Source organism: Eptesicus fuscus, chromosome 18, assembly GCF_027574615.1.
Source record: "Eptesicus fuscus isolate TK198812 chromosome 18, DD_ASM_mEF_20220401, whole genome shotgun sequence".
NCBI lineage: Eukaryota > Metazoa > Chordata > Mammalia > Chiroptera > Vespertilionidae > Eptesicus > Eptesicus fuscus.
The window spans coordinates 46,565,218-46,590,427 of record NC_072490.1 but is presented as its reverse complement, the minus strand read 5'-3'; the positions used below and the strand labels follow the sequence as shown (position 1 = coordinate 46,590,427).

Sequence of the window (25,210 nt, the reverse complement as noted above, 5' to 3'; positions counted from 1 at the left end):
AACCGCTGCTGTAGAGCCTAAGACCATCGGAAAACACAGATATTTACATTATGATTCATTAACAGTAGCAAAATTACAGTTATGAAGTAGCAATGAAAATAATTTTATGGTTTGGGGTCACCACAACATGAGGAACTATATTAAAGGGTCACGGCATTAGAAAGGTTGAGAACCACTGGTCTAGGAGATTCTGCAATACGTCTGCCACCAGAACTACAATTTCCAGCATTCCTGGTGCTCCCTGCACGTTTGGTTTCCACTTCCGGTCCAGGGGCTGCACAAACCAAAAGGACTGAGGACTCCAGCCACCCCCAGGCCAGGCTGACAGGACCGGACACTCCAGTGGTGTCTCCAGGACCCTGGCCACTCGGCGCCAGCGTGCACGCACGCTGGCCCCAGGCTCGGAGTGGGTGGGGTCCTGGGGATGCCCGCCACGTCGCCCTAGCGATGCGACAGGCGCCCCACCCCCTTGCGCACTGCCCTCAGGCCCGCCAGCTTTGTTGGGTTAATTTGCATACTCACTCCTGATTGGCTGTGGGCGTCACTGAGGGTCGGTCAATTTACATATGTGTCTATTATTAGTATAAATGATTTGGTTGAGGTGTCTGGAAATACATACACTTACAGCACAATTTAGATAAATATTTAGATAAAAAAATTTAGATAAATATTCAACCTGAATAAAATATGCATGAAAAAGATTGGAGAAGAGGGAAGGAAGGCAGTATCTGATGAGAAGAGGGAGTATGGGTTTAAAGACTTGAATTCTCTGACACTAATTTGCTCGGTGCCTTGGGCAAGTTGCTTAACTTTCTTTGTGCGCTTCAGTTTCTCCATTTTAAAAAGGAGGATAATGGCATATGCCTTTTCTCTGCCTCATAGAATTCTTATCAGAATGATAGAAGATCAAGTAATGCCCCACTTATCCAGCCTTCATACTTCTAGCCTTAGCCATCTGTAATGAATCTTAGAAGCAGGCAGGGAAAAGGGCTGAGCCAGGATAGCACTAGATGCTTTGAGAAAAGGCAAAGCCTTTTGACTTAAAATTATGTGTAAAGTAAACTCAATGTGCAAAGTCAGCTGGTGCATGTGTGCATGTATGTATGCACATATGTGTATGTGTGTTTCTTCTCTGAAGTTTTCTCTCTTTGTAGTAATTTAGGAAAACAGATTTTTTTTTTTTAATGGAAAGATAGAAATTCCCCATGAAGCTAACTGCAGAGAGATCCCAGAAGTCCAGCAGCATTCTTGAGCCAGAATTAGGAGTAAACAGCTTTCTGTATTTCAGTTAATCACACTGCGCTGGGTCTCTTCAGGGTTTACACATCTTAGCAGAAGTTTTCTGAATCATGTCTAGAATGCTCTTTTACAAATAAGTTTATGCTGCATTTTAGGAAGAGTTCCATTAAAAAGATGTCTTTAAAGGGATGTGCATCATTTATGGTGAAAATCAATATATATGGACTGTCTCATTTTTTTTCCATATTGGTAGACACATGTGATACCACTTAGATATATTTTGATTTCTTCAATCAAATGGAAAATTGTTCCCCAAAATTTTCTTCCTTATAATTTCTAATCTGATTTAAATCACTTTAAAGACAAAATATAAGGAGTTAGATTCTGGAAAATTGATTTTGAGGGGCATTAAGTGTGTGTCTTACAAAATAAAAATGTAAATTAAATGTTTTTTTTTATTGTATTTAGCCTCTTGTAAAAAGGCTTTCTTTTTGGGGGTAGAACCAAAAACATAAAAGTTCTGGGTGGATATTTATATAGATATTTTTTACATACTTTAAGTGACTAAGCACTATATTTTCATGCAGTAAGGGTAACAAATTTTTTACATATTTCATATTGAAATGCTTTTATATAACACTAGAGGCCCAGTGCACAAATTTGGCCTGGCCTGCGGGGATTGGGCTGGAATCGGCTCTCTGACATACCTTGAGGGGCCCAGATTGCGAGAGGGCGCAGACCAGACAAGGGACCCCATCGGTGCACGATCGGGGCCAACAAGGGACCGAGGGAGGGCTCCAGGGTGTGCCTGGCCCATATCACCCAGTCCCAATCAGCTGGACCCCAGCAGCAAACTAACCTACCTATTGGACCGTCTTCCCCCTGGTGGTCAGTGTGCATCATAGTGACTGGTAGAATGGTCAAACGAATGTCGGACACTTAGCATATTAGGCTTTTATTACATAGGATTGTCATTAAAATATGTGCTAAATTTATAATAGCAAACTTGAACAAATCCAAAATTATTTTTATATTTATTGTCTGATGGAGGCAGGCAAAAAGTGACAACACCTCCAATGTTCTTTTCCCATCTGAGATGGGAAAATCCTTTTAGAATTTAATGATGTTGGTATAGATCAGAATTTCTTAAATTATCTGAAGTATCAGATGTTGTTTTTTTGTTTTGTTTTGTTTTGTTTTTTTGGTTTCTTTGATTTTAATCTTCTGTTTGTCTTAGACCAATATGTTGTTCAACTAACTGTACATAGTCCCGCTGCATACTTAGGGCTATTTATGTGTCTTTGACAACCCCTAAACTGGTCTATGCCCAATGAGATGAGTCCAGTGATCACTTACTTGAATGTCATAGCAATGTCAAGTTGCTATATAAGTTTCTGAATACTTGTAATTTTGATCATGAACCAATAACAATCTGCTTTCAGGCTAGCACCTTGAAGTAGCACTGGATACATTAGTGCCACACATACCCAGGAACCAGACTGCCTGGGTTTGAATACTGGCTTAGCCAACCCCAGGGACATCTTTTAACCTCTTGGGATAACAATACTAACCCATCTCATAGGGTTGCCATAAGCATTGTGTGAACAAAATACTTAGTCCCTTAAAACTTACTAACTTAACAGTTTGCTTAATTCATGTTTAGCAGCAGTCATATTGTTACTAAATCAGCCAAGTTGAATGTTGAACCTACCTGAAACTTCAATATTTTGCCAACTTACCTAGAATACTTGTTTTGAAAGCTAATTTATTTATAAAGCTTATATTTTAAGCAAATATAGCCTATCTAAGTCAAGGGTATTATTCTGGGGGAGTGTGATTCATGCATTCAATATGAAGGAATGACTCAAACATTAAAGAATATTGAATATTGAATGTTTATTGAACAAGCCTTTTCATATTCAACCTTTAGAGGGCATCATCCGGTTCCTAGGTGGTAAGCAGTTTGTCACTGAGCTTCTGTTGGAAGTCACAGCTGAAGAAATCTGGCTGGAGATGTATATATCTGTTTTCTTGATTACAAAGATGTTATCGTCGGTTCCTTAGCTTGAACTATTTTACTTAGCCTGCAAAACATTTGTCTGCATGCTTGATGCTGTAGAGACTAAAACAAATGTGAGTCCTTTGAGTTATCCATAATGAAATATCATTAATAATTCTGCATTAGTGATATGCTATCATCAATGGGGAGTTCTCTTCGTTAATAACTACTAATATTTCTTCTGGCAGAACTGATGAGTATTCATTTCTTACGGAAATAACTATAAATTGTTGAAGATGTGTGGGGAACAATTGGACTTTTTACAGTGTAGAACAAAAGGTATAGAAAACATTATAAATGCCTTCCTGTGAAAAGATACTTATTCAATCTTTTGTTTGTGATTGTGTACCTAGAAAACATATTTAATGTTTTTGTTCATTTTTCATTTGATAAATATTTATTAGTGCCCATTATGTACCAAGTACAGTTCTAAGTGCTGAGAATATTTTTAATGATCAAGGCAGAAGTTTATAGGGAGGCAGGAAAGAAAAGCACGTTTAGGGGAAACCAAGATGGCGGCATAGGTTAAACACCTAACCTGCAGCCGGGCACAACAATTTCAAAAATACAACTAGAGGTCAGAACGGACATCGTCCAGAACCACAGGAGAGCTGGCGGACTGAAATGCCCACAGCTGGGGGGAAGGAGAAGGCCACGGGGACAGTCGGGGAAGCCGTAAAAGCCTGAGGTATGGAGAAACGGGCGGAGACACGAGCACACGCGCCTGCGGGGAGGATGGAACCGGAGAGGAGGGGGCGGCTGATGACCTGGCCGGAGTTCACTGGCAGGAAGGAGATAAAGGCTCCGGAGTGCGCTGAGCACCGGCTCCGATTGCACTGAACCCCATTCCGGGCGAAACCCTGGGAAACTCACTCACTTTTGCAACTCCGCCGCCCCCGCAGGCCGCCCGGCCCGGGACGCTGGGGACGCCGCCGCAGCGGCGGCGCCCGGAGCCCGGCGGCCTCCCAGCACCCGTCCCCGCCGCGCAGCCCCCGCGCGCCTGGTCCCGCGGGCCGCGCGCCCCGCACACCGGACGGAGGCCCGGGCGCCCTCTCCGTGCACCTCCCGGCGGCGCTAGACTTCAGTAGAGTTGACTGAATTCAAGGGATTAAAAAGTATAAATTGGGGGGACGCCGCGGCGGCGACGTCCGGAACACGGTGATGGCGGTGCCTGGAGCTCGGCGGCCGCCCAGCGCCCGTCCCAGCCGCGCAGCCCTCGCGCGCCTGGTTCCGCGGGACGCGCGCACCGCGCACCGGACGGAGGCCCGGGCGCCCTTTCCGTGCACCTCCCGGCGGCGCTAGACTTCAGTAGAGTTGACTGAATTCAAGGGATTAAAAAGTATAAATTGGGGGCACGCCGCGGCGGCGACGTCCGGAACACGGTGATGGCGGTGCCTGGAGCTCGGCGGCCGCCCAGTGCCCGTCCCAGCCGCGCAGCCCTCGCGCGCCTGGTTCCGCGGGACGCGCGCACCGCGCACCGGACGGAGGCCCGGGCGCCCTTTCCGTGCACCTCCCGGCGGCGCTAGACTTCAGTAGAGTTGACTGAAATGAAGGGATTAAGAAGTACAAATTGAGAAGTTTGAAAAAGATGGCGGCGGAGGTTAAAGGCTGTTCTGTTGCCTCGCACCCAGCGAAATCGGAGGGGATGAGGTGTGGAGGCGCATGGGTCTGGCTGGTGGCGGGGGAAAGGGGCTTTTGTTCCAAACCTAAGGGAGATTAGCTCTCCATCACCCTGAAACCCATCTTCTGGCGAACCCCGGGAGACCCAGATGCCTGCGGGGAGAGGCGGGACTCTTGCAGAGGTGCGCCCAGCAATCAGTGTTTGCTGCGCTGGAGTGCGGAACAAGGGGACTTAGATACATGGAAGGCAGAAGGACCAGACTCACAGCCATCGAGGCTCGCCGCACCATGGCCTGTTGGCGCCCTGAGACCCCGCCCTGCCCTGGGACCCACCCCGTATGTTTTGAAGACCTGCCCCGCAAGTCTTGCAGGCACACCTGCGCCCCAAGCAACGGCTTATGCATGTGGGTGGCCTGCCCTCTGGCAGCGGACCAGATGATCTGCTGTTCTAGTCGGACTGCTCCAGGGCCACTCAGACAGGAGGAAGAAACTACAGTTTTTGCTGTAATCCTTGCTGAGTGCCTAAGGCAGTAGCTGATCTACACCCCATTGGAGACCCAGAAACGAGGGCATCTAGTGGTCTGTGGGAGATGACACCAGATTTCAACCACGTGCATAAGGGACACATTCAACGGGAATATTCAGTGAGCGCCAAAGCTTTGCTGCACCAAGACCCGGCCCATAAACGTGTCTCCTGCACAGCAACTCTTCCTTTATAGACAAAGAGAGCCCCCCCAGTGACACCAACAACAATCAAGACTTAACTATACAAAGGAGGACCAAGATGGAGGCATAGGGCGGAAGCCTGATTGCCTACCACAACAACTTTGAGACTACGACAAGAGAGCAGAGCAGACACCATCCAAGACCACCATAGGGCTGGCTGAGTAGATGCTCTACAACTAGAATAAAAGAGGGGTATGTGGGATGATGCTGATGCCGGTGACCCAAAGACCACACTTTAAGAACTACAGCTCAGGCGACACAAAAGAACTATGGCTCAGGCGATACAACAGCGGCCTGGAACGTGCTCGGCGCAGTTCCCCCGGCGGTCTCAGGCTGAGGGGACGGCTCCACTGGCAGCCAAGCACGGACAGACGAGCCCCTATGAGACATGGGGTGGGAGACTCCGCGCTTGCTGACCTCTGAGTCCGTCAAGAATCTCAACGCCCCGGAAGCGGCCAGGTGCGCATGCTCGGCGACCGGCCACCTATGCAGACCCAAGGGCCGACGCAGCGACGCCAGACTGGCCCACCGCCATGCACCGGGTGCACCGGAACTTCGCCGAGCCGCCGCCCGACGAGTTCTGCAGCAGCCATACTGGAGCTCTGGAAGGATGGCCAGGGGAATTGCTGAGGGGGGATTGACCGGCAGGAATTGGGATCGGGAAGACGGGGCCCCGCTGAGACCCGGGTGCGGGCGGGGTTGCGCGCCTCTGGACTCGGGTGTGGTCACACGCCTCTGGGTATAAGTGAGGCCTCACGTCCCTGGGTCTAGGTGAGGCCACATGCCCCTGGGTCCAGGTGAGGCCGGACTCCGGGTCCGGGTGAGGCCAAGTGCCCCTGGACCCGGATGACGCTAGACCCCATGCCCGGGCGAGGCCAAGCGCCCCTGGGTCTGGGAGAGCCCACACACCCCTGGGTCCAGGCGAGACCATATGTCCCTGGATCCGGGTGAGGCTGCGTGCACCTAGGCCCGGGTGAGCCCAAGTGGCCCTGGGTCTGGGAGAGGCCAAGCGTCCCTGGGTGCGGGTGAGACCATGTGTCCCTGGATCCGGGTGAGGCCTCGTGCACCTAGGCCCGGGTGAGGCCACGTGCCCCTGGGTCTGGGAGAGGCCAAGCGTCCCTGGGTCCGGGCGAGACCATGCGTCCCTGGATCCGGGTGAGGCCTCGTGCACCTAGGCCCGGGTGAGCCCAAGTGGCCCTGGGTCTGGGAGAGGCCAAGCGTCCCTGGGTCCAGGTGAGACCATGTGTCCCTGGATCTGGGTGAGGCCTCGTGCACCTAGGCCCGGGTGAGCCCAAGTGGCCCTGGGTCTGGGAGAGGCCAAGCGTCCCTGGGTCCGGGTGAGACCATGTGTCCCTGGATCCGGGTGAGGCCTCGTGCACCTAGGCCCGGGTGAGCCCAAGTGGCCCTGGGTCTGGGAGAGGCCAAGCGTCCCTGGGTCCGGGTGAGACCATGTGTCCCTGGATCCGGGTGAGGCCTCGTGCACCTAGGCCCGGGTGAGCCCAAGAGGCCCTGGGTCTGGGAGAGGCCAAGCGTCCCTGGGTCCGGGTGAGACCATGTGTCCCTGGATCCGGATGAGGCCTCGTGCACCTAGGCCCGGGTGAGCCCAAGTGGCCCTGGGTCTGGGAGTGGCCAAACGTTCCTGGGTCTGGGTGTGACCATGTGTCCCTGGATCCGAGTGAGGCCTCGTGAACCTAGGCCCGGGTGAGGCCACGTGCCCCTGGGTCTGGGAGAGGCCAAGCGTCCCTGGGTCCGGGTGAGACCATGCGTCCCTGGATCCGGATGAGGCCTCGTGCACCTAGGCCCGGGTGAGCCCAAGTGGCCCTGGGTCTGGGAGAGGCCAAGCGTCCCTGGGTCCGGGAGAGACCATGTGTCCCTGGATCCAGGTGAGGCCTTGTGCAACTAAGCCCGGGTGAGGCCACGTGCCCCTGGGTCTGGGAGAGGCCAAGTGTCCTTGGGTACGGGTGAAGCCAGATCCTGGGTCCGGGTGAGGCCGTGCGCCCCTGGATCCATCCGGGTGAGGCTGGGTCCCAGGCCCGGGTGAGACCACGCGCCCCTTGGATATGGGTGAGGCCACGTGCCCCTTAGTCCAGGTGACGCCGTGCCCCTGGGATCGGCCGAGACCAAACCAGAGGGAGTCAGACCTCCATTACCACCATTTGTCCACCATCCAGAGCTGAGGGGTCAGTGCTGACATGTACACATAAGGAACTACTGGACATCGAAATTGGGTCTCAAAAGAACTGTTGGTCCAGGGGGAAGCTCGCTACAGATTGATTCATTTGCCTGTCAGCATAAATATTATTGCTCGTCTCACATTCAGTTCTTATTAGTATATATCTAGTGACATTTGATCTCGTTCATCTAGAGGAAATGATGAACAACATAGACTGAGGAACAAGAACAGAACCAGAAGCAAGGAGGCATCGATCGGACTATCGGGCCTCAGAGGGAGGATACGGGAGGGTAGGGGGAGGGGGGGGGGAGGGGGAGAGTTCAACCAAAGGACCTGTATGCATGCATATAAGCCTATCCAACGGTTAAGTTCAACAGGGGATTGGGGCATGCGTGGGGAGAGGGGTGGGATGGGAATGGGGGGATGAGGACAAATATGTGACACCTTAATCAATAAAGAAATTAAAAAAAAAAAAAGAAAAAAAGAAAAAAAGTGAAGAAAAAAAAAAAAAAAGAAAAGCACGTTTAAAGGAAGAATAAAAAATTAAGTTGTGTTATGGAGTAAATAGAGCAATAAGAAGGTACACCGAAAAATCTACTTACGGAAAAGTGGTCGGAATAGGCACCTCTATGGAAGTAGCATTTGAACTCAGACCCAAAAGACAAGAAGAGCCGGGAAGGAACATTTCAGCAGGTGGGGAGGCTGTTGTTTACTCTGTGCTGTATCTCTTACCAGGCACATCAAAGAACTCATCAGTAGTGGTAGATACTATGTCTTTTCTCTAGCTGTTTATAACATGCAGTGGAAGAATATAGAAATGACTGCCTCCCCCCACCCCAAAAAAAAAAAAAGCCATTTCTATTTTCATTTACTATGCCATTTCTACCTCTTTGGGATTGTTAATTTCTTCATCAACTACCACATTTTCCCAGGACCTCTCCAAGAGCTGATCAGGGCTGCATTTGAGTTCCCAAGGCATTTTCAGAGCACAAGTGTATTCCATGAGCTCCTGACTTTATTACTTGCTATCCATCAGTACATTGCAGGCACAACTCAGGCATTTAATTCCATTGAGAGTTTTTCTTGATACAAATTACTTTCATTTATTATAATTTTTAATATATTACCCACAGGATTAGATCATTTTGAAATTCTTGACTAACACCTTTCTCAAAGGTCATAATTATTTCCATCTGTTATATCCCACACACCTTGCCTTATGCTTTGCTAATAGTGAATTAATAAAATGGCTCATTTTTTTATTCTTGCCCCCCAATGAAGCCATATATGGTATTTATGTTAAAAAATTTTGTTTAAAAAGCCTACTGTTATTTGAAAACTTCATATATGCTATGAATATGAATTTACATCCAGTATTGAAAAGTGATAATCTTATGAGGTGTACACTAAATTTTGATTTATTTTATTGAAAGTAGTATATGCAAATCAAACATTTCTTTATTTATGTTAATTTTTATAGATTTGTTATGGAACAGAGATTTATCTTATAAAATTTTATCTTCCTTGACTACAGTGAGAACTATCTAGGAAAGTTCATTAATGAATCTTGAAAACTTGGTCATGAGCTACTTGCAGTTGTCCTCTTTGCATACTTTTAGATATATGCTTGTTAATTAGATTAACAGTAAGTAATGCTTTATCTAGTGAAATTCTAGGAAGAATTAAAAGTGTAATCATCATTAGTAAAAATTCTGAAAACAGCATGTTCTTACTCAGTACTTTGGCTTCTTTGCTATCTGAATTCTATATATTTCCTTTCTTTACATAAGATGTGCTACTATTAATATTGCAGATCTAGTGCCAATTTTGGTAGAATGAACTGGATTCTGTGTGTCTTATACATTATCAACTAGATTTGTTAAAACTAATCTCAACTTTATTAGTAGTAAATCTATAAAAACAAAAAATAAACATGATATAAATTTTAATTTTTGATTGATTTGGGTGATGAAAAACTCTAAAATGGTCACTGATCTTTTATCCATGATTTTCCTTTATTTGTGTACTTTATCATTAATTTTATATTGAGTCTTGTTAAAATGTAATACACTAATTTCATCTTTTGTTATTTAAGTTAGAAACAGTTGTTTTTATAAAAAGCACAGAATGTAAATATTTTATGAATGATTATAGTCTGAAAAGTGTAGTACAATTCAGGGTAGAAGATGTCATAAAAATTTAGAACTATAGGTATTGATGTTCTCTTGGCAAATTATTATTTTTTCTTTAGGCTATTTGTAAAATAATATCTTTCTAAAATGGAAAGTACTTTTAAAATAACAAGTAATGAATTAGGAAAAGACTGGAGGTAGAAAAAGTTTAGAAGTAATGAAGACTCAATATTATACATTTATATTTTTTTTAGGACCAACTGAACATACAGAATATAATAGTAAATAAGGGAATACAATGGTTCTCAACTCTAGTGTATAATAATAATCTTTCAAGCTTTTTATTTGTGTTTGTGTGTGTGAAAAATGTGATAGTCTCAGATTCCTCAACATTAGCAGGTTGCTCAACAACTGAATTTAGCTCTATTACTAACTCACTGAGTTAGGGTAAAGGCTCAGTCCTATAAGACTGTCCCAACTTCTGACACTAACTGCATTAGTGTGCCCAGGCTAGCCATAATTCTAACCAACCAGCTATAAACTTGAGGTTTCCATGACCGCTCTTGAGATTCAGTAATTGCTGAAACGAATCACAGAACTCAGGAAAGTGCTATGATCTTACTGGTTTATTATAAAGGATACAACTCAGGAATAGCCCAATGGAATAGATGCATAGGGCAAGGTATGAAGTAATGGGATGCAGAACTTCCAAGCCCTCTGAAGGCACACCTTGATGTGTTCACCAACTCAGAAGTTCTCTGAACCTCGTTGTTTAGGAGTTATTACGAAAGTTTCATTAAGTGGGCACATTTGATTAAATCATTGGCCATTGGTGGCTGAAAATCCCAACCTTTTCATCACCTGGTTGATTCCTCTGACAACCAGTTTCCATCTTGAAGTATCTAGAGGTCCACCAAGAGTTACCTTATTAGAATAAAATCAGGTAAGATTGAAAGGTGTGTGTTATAAATAACAGCAAAAATACTCTTATCACTTCTGTTACTCAGGAAATTCCAAGGGTTTAGGAGCTCTGTCAGGAACCAAGAACAAAGACTAAATAGATATTTCACAGTACACCAAGGAGAGTCATTGGGATTGTTTCCAAATATTTCAGTTTTCCTCCAGACATATAGTACAATTTCACTTTCCCATCCCTTAGGTTGGCCATATGACTTGCTTTAGCCAGTAAAGATGAGCAGAAGTGACATTGTCACTTTAAGAGAAAGCTTTAGAAATTAGTGTACCAGTCACCATATTCCCATCTCAGTGCCCTGGTGATTATGGAAGAATGTATCATTCTGGGTCCCTAAGTTCTTGAGATAACCACTGTTGATCATCATATATGATACTTTTACATATTGCTAAATTCAGTTTTCTAGTCTTTATTTAAGACTTTTAGATATATGCTTGTTAATTAGATTAACATATACTTTTATTTTCAGCCTTGTATGATTTTATTAACAAGTTATATTTGATAAATTAAGTTGGGAAGCTTTTACTCTTTGTGTCATCTCAGTCTATACTGAGTTTGATAAAATTTGACTATAAGACATCTAGACCTGGTGCTTTTTGGTGGGTTGACTTTGACGATTGATACCAATTGTTTAATGGTTATAGGTATTTTTAGGTTTTATTTTTTTTCTGGAGTCATTTTTAATAATTATATTATTCTAGAGAAGTGACACTTTGTTTCATATTTTATACCATAGTTATAAATATGAGCTTATGTAGATATTATATATAGAGATATAAATAGTTTTGTGTTCTCTACTGTATCTGTTTAATATTTAATATTTTTATTTCTGATATCGTATACTTTATTAGTCTTTCATGAAATTTTGTATGTCATTGGTCTCTTCAAAGAATTATATTTTTGCTTTAGTTGATACTCTAAAGTTTCTATTTTGATTATACTCTTAATTTTTAACTTCTTTCTAATTTTGTGAGTATGTTATTTTTTAATGTTTTGAGTGAAATATTTAACTCAAGAAGATTAACCTTACTTTTTAAACAGACAATTTAAGGCTATACATTTAGATGCATATAAAATTTTTATACATAGCACTTGATATTAACCTTGGCTTGCTTGGATGTTATATGTTCCATTCCTGTTCTTTTAGTGGTTACCTTTTATAACATTCATATTTACTTTAACAAAGTTGAAAATAAAGAGTGTATCCCCTTAGAAAACAAGCATCTTAGAAAGCTGTAACTCCAGTAGTACCCATTCATCTCCTTGTTTCTTCCTTTATCTCTCCATTTTTGGTAATTTCCTCAGATCACTTATTCCTTAGCTGTATCTTATATGGTGTTTTGCCTATCTCTGGTGTTGTTGTGGTTTTTTTAATGAAAAAAAAAAGTCTTTAATTTCAAGAATTCTATTTGGTTCCTTTTTCTTTTTTAAAATTTTTATTGATTTCTAGAGAAAGAAAAAAACATCTATTTGTTGTTCTGCTCATTCATGCATTCACACACACACACACACACACACACACACACACACACACAAACACATGCACATACATATATTAGGCTCTGATCCTTAAGTATATATTTAGGTCAAATTTTTCCCCCCATACACATACATAGTTTGGCATCAACACATAGCTCAGCAGTAGTGGCTTTTATTCCCTCTTTATTCTGACAACTGATCAATATACAGTTTTATCATTTAAACTTCATTTTTCTTAAATTTTTCAGACTGTCTCTGTAGTTTGTAGCAGGCAGAGCATACTCATTATCTCAATCCACCACATTGATGGAATTCCTTACTTTCTAATAAAGGAAAAATAATGGTTAACTAAAAGGTAGAAATAATAATGGCTTATAGCTGATAGGCTGAATCAGGGATGAGAATGAACTGGTTGGGAAAAGCTGCTGAAACATTCTCTTCTTTAATATCTGTTCAATATTCACTATGTAAGATTCCAGAAACAGTCCTAGAGATTTGGAGATACAAATATGAATAAGATGTAATTTCTTTTTTAAGGAGTTATAGTCTATTGAAGAGACTGAAATGGAACAAATGAATGCAATGCAAGAAATACTGGTAGAAGTATATGCAATTGCTATGGAGCCTTTAAATAAAATGCAGTTCTTATTTTTAGTGTTAGAGATGTGTTGATAGAGTAGATGATGTTTCTATAAAGTCTTAAAGAACAAGTGAAAACTCACAATAGATAAAGAAGGCATTTTAATTCAAGAGCAAAACATTTGTAAAGCATACTATTAATATACTACTAATATTATTTATTGGCTAGAGGCTAGAGCAGTGGTCGGCAAACCTCGGCGCGTGAGCCACATACGGCTCTTTGGCCCCTTGAGTGTGGCTCTTTCACAAAATACCATGGCCTGGGTGAGTCTGTTTTGAAGAAGTGGCGTTAGAAGAAGTTTAAGTTTAAAAAATGTGGCTCTCAAAAGAAATTTCAATCGTTGTACTGTTGATATTTGGCTATGTTGACTAATGAGTTTGCCGACCACTGGGCTAGAGAATTCGGAGTGAGTGAAGAAGTGGTGGCAGATGAATCTGGAGACATAGGTAAAGATTTTTGGACTTTATTCTATAGGCAAGGGATTCATCATTTTGTAAATTAGGAAGATAACATTGGTGACTCTCTTTTTAAAGATGTGTTAAGTTGCTGAGAGGAAAACTAGGAGTCAAGATAGGAGGCTGTTGCAGCCAGGCAAGCCAGTGATGATGGACAGAGGTGAAGAGGACGAAGTGGGTTTCAGCAGTGGGGACTGCTAAGAGAAAATCTGGGGGTTAGTATAAACAGAGAACAGGAAGGGTGATAAAGATACCAAGATTTATTGAGCAATGACACTATACTGGCCTTTTGCTTTAATTCTCACAACTCCATAAGCTAAATGATGATTCATAGATGAGAAAACAGGCTCAGAAGTTTATGAACAGCCCAGCGTCACACCTATGGAGCTGTAACCCAGAGCTATCTGGCTCCCAAGCCCATTTCCTACACTCCGTAGAGAATGTTTTTTATTTTAATTATTTTTTTGCCTCATGTTGTAAAAAGTGAAATGATGAGCAATTCAAGAGTCTCTAAATAACTATAATCTGAAGCTTCAAATTACTTCTCAACTGTAAACTAATTAAATCTTGCAAGGCCAGCCACTCTAAAGTTGAAAAAGGATTTGGCATCTCTGTGTCTACTTCTATCTTTTTAGTGTGATGATTCTGCACACACACACACACACACCCCCCTGCACTTTCTGTTCATCAACATGTGGTTTGTGGGGCTGGGCGGCAAGAGTAATAATTTTTTCCACACTCTATGGTGAAGTTTATCAGAAACTCATTCAGAAGCTGTACTCTCATCACTAAGCTAATTCACAGTGATCACTCAGGGATGTCTGACAAATATAGTGTCACTATAAATTGAAGAAATAGGAAGCCAGTAACAGTTATTGCTTGGTTATTGCAGAAGTTCTTCTGAGCTTTCCAAAAGAAAGGTTTTGCTTAAGTAAAGAAGAACCGATTATAATAAGCAGGATGGAATACTATCACCAACTTCTCCTGCCACCTGGATTCTTCATTTCCTTCCCAACCAAATTCATAAGCATTCTTTCCATTTTTTCCTTAAACACCAATGATAGTAACCATGGGAACACTGAGGCAATTGTGAGGTTCAGAAGTAGCTCAAGCCTACCCGTGAAAGCATGCCTTACACATAGGCTAAATTAGAATTTCTGGGTCAAAGGTGAAGAGAGTATATAGTCTAGTGGTTTAGAGCAGCGGTCGCCAACCTTTCAGACCTCACAGACCACCAATGGTCTGCGGACCACTGGTTGGCGACTGCTGCTCCAATGGTTTCCTTAGAGGACAGATGCTAGAGCCAGACTGGCTGGATTTGAATCCTGGTTCTGACACTCACCAGCTATGTAATCCTAGGCCAGTTACTGTCTCCATGCCTCAGTTTCTTCATCTTTAAAGTGGGAATAATAAGACACATCTCATGGGAATGTTTGAAGATGAAACAATATATGTAAAGAACTTAGAACAGTGCCTGGAACAGAGTAAACCCTATATAAGTGTTTATTTTTTGTTACTATCACTCCTGATATTTATAAGCAATAACTTCTCTTTTGGTGTGTTATGGTGATTGTTATTAAACTTATTTCCAGTAAACAAATTTTTGAGTAGAATAATAATAGACAATCTCCTGTATTGCTTACCCATTGTGATGTTTTGCTCTGGTTTTGTCGTGTAAATCTTTCAAATAGAAAAGATTTAAAACTGAGCCATAAGTTCTAAAACTGTTGTCTAAATTGAATGTAGCTGTTTTACTTTAAAAAAAAAATTCTTTGTTAAATTGGAAATAGTTTAGTGCACCCACATTCCTTCTGGTTCAAGTAATCTATAGAAAATTAAAATGACAAGCAAGGTGGGATTAACCAGATTTATGATTGGCGAAGGAAAGTTGCGAACAGTTTCCATGTGGCAGGTGTAGCTATTTTAATGGAAGTACCAGACTGGTCCATAAACCCACCCAGTTGCTGCACCGTTCCACAGATGGCTACTTAAACAAGTTAATGTCACTAAAATGGTTCTAGCAAAGAATTCTTTAAACAAACTGCAATGACTTGTCATTGTGAGCTGTCTGAAATACCTTCATTAGCTTAATGGCCCAGGGTCAGAACAGTTTTCTTCAAACGATTTTCCTCCCTCTGGCTTTCCTTTTTCTGCTTGAAACTTCTTTCATTTACATATTCTTAATACCACTAATCGGGCTTAAGTTTCATTCATATTATTTAGCTTCCACTAGATTACCTTGCCTTGTTTTGAGAAACACCCTGTCTTCTAATCTTATTTTTTGTGAATCGATTTTAGTAGCTTTTAGGATAACCTTATCTTCAAGTTCTGAGGGCTACTTGATTGTGGAAGGAGGGCAACTTAACCAAGGGAGTAACCGTAGATACAAAGGCTCATGGGTGAGAGTCCTGTGGCATTGAATTTAAGAAGGGATGTATACATGTAGCAGGTCCTTAAGTAAGGCACAGCCTGTTGTATAATGTCCCATGCTTTCAGCTATGGTAATGGTAGCATGGGTAAGTATATCACAAAAGAACCACATGTCTGAAAGATTAACATGGTGGTACTTGGGCAGGCTAAATAACCATCTCAGACAATGGATAAAGAAAACTGGAATTTATTTAAGTAGAGGGGATGGAAGATGGTATAGTCCAAGGGAAAGGCTGCACAGCACTAAGCCAAGGGGACATTGGGTCAGTGATGGAGTTTCATCCTTCTATGCAATCACTAGCAGGAAGCTCTTGTCCTCAGTGGGTCTGGGGGCTGAGTTGGTGGGCTTGGAATGTGGATGGAATGCAGATGTGCACGACCAGGTGTCTTTGGGATAGTTTCAATTCCTTATATGGCCTGATTCCTCGTGTCCAGCAACTTTTTCCTAGTCTTTGTCCTCCTGTGTGGGGGAAGCTTACAAATGGCCCTTAAGGATTATATTGCCCTATAGTCCTAAAAATGTCCTTGCTGATGTTCATGGCAGACAAAGGTAATGGATCATATTTCTTAATAGAACACTCCAGACAATCACTCCCAGTCATTTGCTGTCAGAACTTAAGATGAAATCTATTTGCCATCCAGGATATGACTTTTGTGAAAGACAAAAGTTTTTCTTCAAATGGATTTTTCTTAAATTGATTCTCCATAAAGAAAGAAAAAAAAACTGAGGACAAAATATTAAATCTCAGCTTCATGATTTCTCTAGGGAGGAAATATAATATGGTTCAGAATACCAGACACCTCAACAAGCCTTTGGCAAGTGCTAGATTCAGTCAGTTCGTAGTTGAATTTTCTGACAAGTGCCTAAAGTGCTGAAATTCAGTTCTGCTGCTTAAGGTGGGATCAATATACTGTAGACACCAGACTGGAAGTAGAGTTGACATTCTGTTATGGAAGTTCAGAATCTGAATTTCAATCTTGTCTTTTCTGCAAAGGGTATTAATAGGGTGGCTTATTTCTCAGGAGTTTTGATTTGCTCTAGCATTTGGATACTTGTTATAACCTCAAAATCCTGGAATATGAAAAAACTCTAGTGAATAACATAAAGCACATAGATGGCCTATTTAGACTATGCCAAGCACTTTACATACATTATCACCTTTAATCCTCATAGCAATTCTACAATGTAGGGAGCCTACTTGTATTCCTAGGTTAAGAGGAGGGAGCCCTAAGTTGCCCAGGGTACTACCTACAGCTAATAAATAGGAGAACCATGATGTGTCCTGGCAGTTTGACTGTAAAGCCTGCTCTCTTAACTCCCACAATGCTCCCCCTTCACTCGAATTGCAGGTTTTGTAATTCTCCTTATTTGACTGATCATATCATCGGGTCCTGTCTCTGGCTCCAAAGAAATAAGGCCTTTGGTCATGCTCTACCTAGTTGAAGGTAACTTCTAGAACCATAGCCCTGAAGTTAAAGTTTCTAGTGAATCATAGCCTCAACTACAACCACTGAGATAACAGAGAACCCTCATTAAAGTTGGGCTTGAAGAATATACCAAGAATACTCCAGAGCCTGGGATTAGAGTGGCTATTTCTGAACTTAGCCAAGAAGAGGAAGGAATTAAAGAGAACTAAAAGCCAGAGGGGTGATTTCCCAGTGAAGTTAGCCATGTTTTTCAAAATGTTGTCTTTGGACCACCTGCATTAGAAGTGCTAGCAAGTCCCCTATATTGCTTTAACAAAGTAAGACTTTTCTTAATTAACACTTGTACATTTGGAGAGTTATCAACTATGAGACAAGTAGATTGCTTTAATTGAGATTTGCAGCCTGAGAAAATAGAAACAGGGTAAAGCCATGGCTTCTGAAGCTTAGAAAGAAGATGGGAAGTATGAAGGTCAGGGGCAAGAGGATATTGGAATGCAGGGGAGTGGGTGAATGTGAGGATGCTGATGAAGCTGCTGCGTGGGTTTTTTGTGGGTGGAGGTGGTATCTCCCTGATGTACCCCAGAACAAAGAGTTAGCTGTGCAGACATCTCCAGACTCTCCTCTTGGATCCCACTCACTCTAGGAAAGGAGCACCCATGCTTTTCCTCCCTCGGTTCCTAGAAGAGGGGGCTGGGGTTTCCCCGGGCAAAATTGCTTTTGGTGACAGGTCACTCTCCTCTCCTTGCATCCACCTTCTCACACTTCTTTCAGGCTCTTATGCGGATTTCTGGCGTTGGCTCCATGGTGGAGTGGAGAGAAACAACAAGGTGAAGCACAGCACGGGGCAGCTCCTCCTTGCCAAGTGGAGCTGGTTTCACACTGTCTTCGCTGGTGTTCAGATCTGCTGCCACTTTTCACCCCACATCCCTTTTTTGCCTTTACCACCCAGATATCAGACAAGAGGCTATAAGGACTAACCTGTGTCCACAATTTTTATATCTAAGCCCTGCCACATCACCATGTAAGCCCTGGGTGTTTGTTTTCAGGAAGTGCCGTTGGTGACACAGGACACCCACAAGGCCAATATACAAACTATGAGCACCCTGGTTTCTTGGCTGCTGTCGGGGCTTACCCCAGTGTTCGCTAGGATGGCTGGTATTTTCTTTCAGAAGTTACTCTGTGTTTAATGATTGCTGTTTCTTATGGAAAACATTTGCTTCAATTGTTGTACCTCATTTAATTCCAATCCTCAGCCTTCATACACCCACATGGGAGTTTCTAACTAAGACGAATTGTTTAGGTATTTTGGTCCAATTTAAGTGTCAAATAAAGGACAGCAAGAGTTTGGTTGGGAATAGGAATATTAAAGAGGCTAGCCTTCTGTTTTCACAAGAGCCTTGCAGGTTAGGCATTAGCCACATTTTATCGATGAAGAAACTAATGTCCTCACAAATTACTTGCTCAGGTTTCACAGACAAGAAGTGTTAGAACCAGGATTTCAAGCCAAGTCGGCCACACCCGTGGCCTGTGGTCACTCCAGTTGTTCTGGTGACTAAATTAATGATCCTAATCACATGACAGCTCTCTGCTGCTGCTGTTCTTGCTCCCTCACAGGGCGATGCTGCCATTGGGTCTGCTCGTGGCCACATTCTTTCTCATCCACTGTTTAGCCCTCAGCTCTTTCTTGATGAGCTCTGTTTCCTTTCCTACTTTTACCTCCTTCTAGAATTAGGGTATTTCCTGGCTTCTCCTCTCCTGCCAACACTCAAAATTACTTTTAATCTCTGTTCACTGCTTAGATGATGAGGTGCACCTTGTTGAATGAATCTTAGGTGGAGATTGCCCATGATAAATGCAGTTCCTCTAACAAATAGCATGGTGTATATGTGACGTCAATGGCTGCTTTTTGCAGACTGTTTCTGCAAAAGAAGTGTGGGTCCTTGCCATCCTCTGAAATCTGGGATCAGCTGATGCTCCTCTCAGAGGAGGCTAGAGAAGTGCCTGGATTTTTAAATCTACAATCGTGTGGAAGTGTCGTCACCACTCTAGATTGTACTTCGCAGTTGTCATCTTACCACATATAAAAAATCTTACCTACAATCAGATGTCCCTATATTCAAAGCTACTCTATGTTCCTTTGTTCCTTTTCTTCAGTTAAAAGAAAAAATATGTTGAAATGATTAATATTTTAGTACTATGAACATCACAGAAAAATGGGTGAATTTATGCTATTGCTATAGAAACAGCAGTAAGAGAAATGAGCATAAACCTTGCTTTTAAATGATTCAATTATTCTCTTTTAGACCATTGGTGCAATAATAGACATTCCCCTTTTAAGTAAACAAGGAATGGAACATCTGTCAATGTGGATTTTTACTTTACATAAAGACTTTATTTTAACCTAAAACATGCCATATAAAAAAATAAAGGTTAAGTGGGTTTTCTTAAATGCTAATTCTGTTCAGAATTTATGCAGATGTTTCTGTGAATATATTGTGTCTAGGCACAGTCTTCATGATTTTGCTATATATTTGTCCAATATTCATTCAATTAATATTTACTGAGCACTTCCTGTGTGCCAGCAATCTGCTAGACATATTGCCACTGTCCTCATATTCTGGAGGAGAGGGCAGAAAAAAAAACAAGTAAATAAAATACTTAAACTTTTGGTGAGTATTCTGAAGGAAACAGACAAAGGATTAACCAAGGAGATACATACTCCTAGATAGTGTGATAAGGGTATTTAAATTAAGGAGGATGAATAGCCATTTGAAGAGTAAAAGGAAGAGGACACCCACAGAAAGAAAAGGCCTGTGCAAATTCCTGTTACAAGAACACACCAAGTGTGGAACAGAGCAGTAAGGAAGAGGTACAGTGACATGAATGAGAGTGCTGTGTGTGTTGATTAATCCCTCTTCCCCCACTCCTGATCCATGCACTGCCTTCTCAGACTTCTTTGACCTAAAAGCTTCCCAGCCAATGGGAAGTGCCAGCAGATCAGAGGGCAGGAAGAGAGAAGTCGGTGTATTCCCTTTCTTTCTGCCAATAGTCCTTCCTGTAAATATCTAGTTGCTCTGGCTCCAGTCCTCCCCGCTGTAAACCTAGGAATGGTAATGGCTGCCCAGTGTTGTAATTTTTGTTATTATTTCCTTTGTTCCTTTCCTCAACCCCCACACCTCCATAAGGAGTTATTTCATGACAGTCTTTACATTTGTAGCATGTGGATTGAATTCTGTTTCCTTTTACATCCCTGACTATAAAGCCTGGTGAGTGAGGCAGGGTAATTTAGAGACCTGGTAAGCTAGGAATTTAGATTATCTTATTGGAACAGCTTGAAGTCACTGAAATATGATCCCCATTTAAGATGTTCACTCAGGCTGCTCTTGAGAATATTGACTGGGGGAAGGGAGGAGTAAAGAATGGGAGCAGTGAGACCAGCTGGAAGGCTGTGCAGGTAAGAAAAGGTGATGCTTGGGCCATCGTGGTAGTATAGACATGGATAAATGAGTGAATTCAACATAAAGTGCAAAGAGGATATATGAATTAAGAGTGACTCTTAGATTTCTGGTTTGAGCCACTGGGAAATGGTGACGATTGGGACTTAGGGCTCTTGCCTTGATGGGTTTCATAGAAAATATCTACTATATCCAGGAAAAGATTCAAGTAAGTAGATTGAACTGTCAACATAAAGATAACATTTAAAATCAGAGTTGGGAGTGCAAATAATCCCCAGGAAAAGAATGTTTAAAAACAGTAGAAAAGAGAAGGCAGGAAAACAGTTTAAAAACAGTGGAAAACTGTTTAAAAATAGTAGAAAAAAGTCTTTGGAGCTATTAGAAGGCACATTTTAATTCTTCCCAAAATATTGCTTTAATAATATATAAATCCAGCTTTAGAGGAGAGAAGAATGAAAATAATGAATGCTTCAGAAATCAAATGTGAAAATGCTAAGTATTAGTATACTTCTCCCCATAATATAAGCTTGATATATTTTTAAAGAGCAATAGTTCTGTGCCTTCTAGGAACACTGCCTTTTTTCTGCTTTGACAGTTGGCACAAATACAGCTCATGTGGCCACTTTACCCTTGTGCTGGAAACCTGTGAATTGACTATAGAACTAAATGAGTTAATTTGCCTCCTCATCTCAAGCTCTTATTTCTAACCAACAGGATTATTCAGGTGGTGAATTCTGCATATTGTCTAACTTAATTGGGAAATGTGTTTACATTGATAAGCTCCCAGCCTAATTCAATTGAAGGAAAGCTTTCTACTTTCACCTTCATTTACCAGAATTAAAAAAATTAAAGAATGTATGAAAATGGCACCAATCTGTTACCAGTAATGCAATCCATAATAACCGAATCCATTTGCCGTTTACTTCAGAACAATCATCAGGACCTGCAATGATATATTTCTTGGTGTTCTTTCGGTCCTCTACAAAGGATCATCCTCTGGCTCCGGAGACTTAAAGATTTTATCATATGGACTTCCAGATTGTGTGTTACAGCATTGAACTGTCGTCTGTAGCATCCATTAGAATGTTATTGACAAAATGTCCACTTCCATTGAACTTAGCACTCAGTAAGCCACTATAAGTAAATTGTGGTGCTCTTAACCTCGAAGGATAGTCTATTGATTCTCCACATGACTATCGGCCTAGCAGAATGACCCTAGCTATAGTTCCCTTGAGGTACTGGAAAAATGTCGCATAATGTCTTTTTTGAGGTTCCCTGAAGTAAATAATGTTTTAAACATTCTTTTCTGTGTATTGTTGTTTGTGTAGAATATTTTATTTCAAATAGTTAACCGCTAATCACTCCTTTGTACTTATAGGCTTAAATCCTTCTATTTATAAATTATATTACATAATAAAAGCAATCCATGCACATAATAAGAAAATTTGGAGTCATTCTCCAAAGGTAACTGCTTTTAACAGTTTGTGAATCCCTACAGAGATTGTGTGTGTAGGAGTGTGTATGTGTATATGATATTACAATCCTTTTTCCCACAAATAGAATTATACTATTCATACTGTTTGAAAATTTGTTTGGTGTGGTGACAGTGGGGCTTACTACTTTATCCATCTTGGGAATCTTTCCATATAACTACATATTAATATGCCTCCTTCTTTTGAATAGCTGCCATATGTATCATTGCATGTTTATAGCATAGGATACTTATCTCTAGATAGACCCTTCTGATGGACCTCACAGTTTTCCTGTTTCTTGGTTTTTCTATTGATGTTATAATGAATATCCATGTAAGTGTATCTTTATGTACTTGTGAAATCTCCTGCATTTAAAGATATGTGAGATTTTCATGTAAAAATAAAATAGAAAATAATACTTAAGGAGTCAGAACTGTCTACAGCTATAGTGATACATTTAGGTGAGCAGAGGTGAGGGGGAGAGAAAATCTAAAGAGTGCATGTTGGAGGTGTTTAAGGACATCTGACGGATTTCCCCAGTGTTGGATACTGTCAAATTTTCACTGACACAACTTACAGCAAATTTTTTAAAAAGTTTTCAGACTTTAAGTAATTGGGAAACTCCAATAATCAGTAGTATTTTATATTGATACTTGAGCATTTTAACTGATTTTTAAAAATATATACTTTTTGTGGTACATCTTATTCATTATGGTCTCAGAAAGTGATCATTTATGATGGTGTTATTCAGTTGAACAGAATAGTCAATTAACTGGAAAAAGCAATACTCTAACCCTGTGTATAAACAAAAGAGCACAGTGCCTGGTATAGTATTTCCTAAAAGGCAGGTGAATTCACTGGCAATTTATGGGAACGTGTATTTTGGGAGGGTTAGGAGAGTGTGTTAGTTGTGAGAGTTCCTTAATTTGAATTCTCCATTCTATGTTAGAGATTTGTTATCTTTTAAAGTAAGCAATTTATACCCAAACTGAGAGAGGCAAGTGTTGCTTGAAAACAGATGATCTTGAAGAAAGAGAAAACCCAATTAATTAGAGATAACAAATCCATTAAAAGCAAACATCTGGAAGAGTAATACCCTATATTTATAAAGCACTTCACAGTTTCTAAAGTATTTTCATGATCATTTTCTCAACACAATGAATGAATAGATGTTATTGTCCCCCATTTATAGGTGAAGAAATTGAGAAAATAGAAGGAAATCTTTATGACCCTGATGGATTAGGCAACACACTTGTAGATAAGACAACAAAAAGGATAAATTTGACTTCATAAAAATTAAAGGTTTTTCATGTCAAAACACACCATTAAGTAAATGAAGGCAAGTCACAGCCTGGTGAAAATATTTGCAAATAATATATACTAGTATGATAAAGTTCTTGTATCCAAAATATAAAATGAATTCTTCCTGTTCATTAATAAGAAAATGTATCACACAATTAAAATCTTGGTAAAAGATTTGAATAAGCATATCATAAAAGAAGATGGACAAATGGCTTAATGATAATCTCAACATAATTTGTCATTTGCAAAATGCAAATTGAAGCCACAATGAGATAATACCTCATACTCACCACTATGTCGTGTCTTCCTGGGTATGTACCTAAGAAACATGCAAACATTATGTCCACACACACAGCTGAGCATGAGTGTTCTTAGTACCATTATTTAGATTGGCCAAACCTGGAGACAGTTTACAGCTCAGATGGTAAAATGGATAAACAAAATGCCGCATATCCATCTATTGGGATACTATTCCGTAGTAAAAAGTAATATGTGCTACAATATGGATGAACCCCAAAAACATTATGCTAAGTGCAAGAAGTCAGATGCAAAAGACTTTGTATTTTTATTCCATTTATATCCAGAAAAAGAAAATATTTAGAGATTAAAACCAGATTAGTGATAGGTTGGGGTTGGGGTAAGAGTATGATTGATTGCAAACAGCCACAAGGGATTTTTGCGGGGGGGTGATGGGAATGGAATGTTCACCAACTGAATTTTGGTGATTTTCGCATAACTCCTTAAATATTCAAGTGTACACTAAAATGGTATTTATGGAATGTAAATTATACCTCATTAAAGCTGTTTTTAGAAAGGGAATCAGACGGTATTCAGGGAAGATTCCAAAGCACCAGGTATTAATTTAAAAGCATTTGTGAAATATGCATTGTAATGAATGTTAAATATTTTTAAAGGGCTACATTGTGTTTTAATAAGTATCTGAAAGCATCTTAGGTTCAGAATTACTAATACTCTTTATTAAGAATAAAAGAATATTAAATGGATTTAAACTTCAGCCAAAGAGATCCAGGAAAAACTAAAGGAATAAAATTTTCTTTGGTGATTGTGAAGCATAGGAACGAATGTGGAAGGGAGACCTTATGCATGGAATCTCTTTTACATATATGATTTTAAATTTCAGTACACAGCCATAGTAGCTATACACCTAAACATCATTGCATGTATTTAAATATACTACTTTGTAAATTCACTCTTCCTTGTAATTATACTGACAGTTATTTGGTAGCATCGCTGAAAATGTGCATTCAAATTTGTGGGGTTTTTTTAGGTTATGATAAGAAAAATACCATTTTGGCTTTAGGGACAAATGATTCTAGTTAATGAATTAAACCATTAGAAGTCTAACATCAGTTTTGCAAGTTCATTCTAACCTGAAATGAACATTCACAAGTGTTTGTAAATGATTGTACATACAGAAGAAAAGTAAATGGGTAATCTGAACAGATGAGGTTATCTGTACTCATGGGAGGTTGTCACCATTTACTCAAATACTTACTGAGGTTGCCATTGTGAAAAATTGTCAATCAAAGATGAAGATAGAAAAGTGAATTGAAAATTGAATTGAAAAGTAATTTTACTTTCAAATGGTTTGCAAATGTAGATATTA

At 41.1% G+C, this 25,210-nt stretch overlaps 1 protein-coding gene and 1 long non-coding RNA gene across 6 annotated transcripts in view; one reads left to right on the top strand and one right to left on the bottom strand.

The window, feature by feature from the left end:
* The window catches only part of CFAP20DC (CFAP20 domain containing), a 233,053-nt gene that overhangs the window by 47,604 nt on the left and 160,239 nt on the right, over positions 1–25,210 (top strand). The gene's annotated exons all lie outside the window — the stretch shown is intronic.
* On the bottom strand, positions 3,117–8,607 carry LOC129152171 (uncharacterized). The gene is made up of 2 exons (XR_008558909.1): positions 8,420–8,607; positions 3,117–3,361 (listed from the first exon to the last, which is right to left on the bottom strand). It is a non-coding gene; the product is annotated as an uncharacterized LOC129152171 (long non-coding RNA).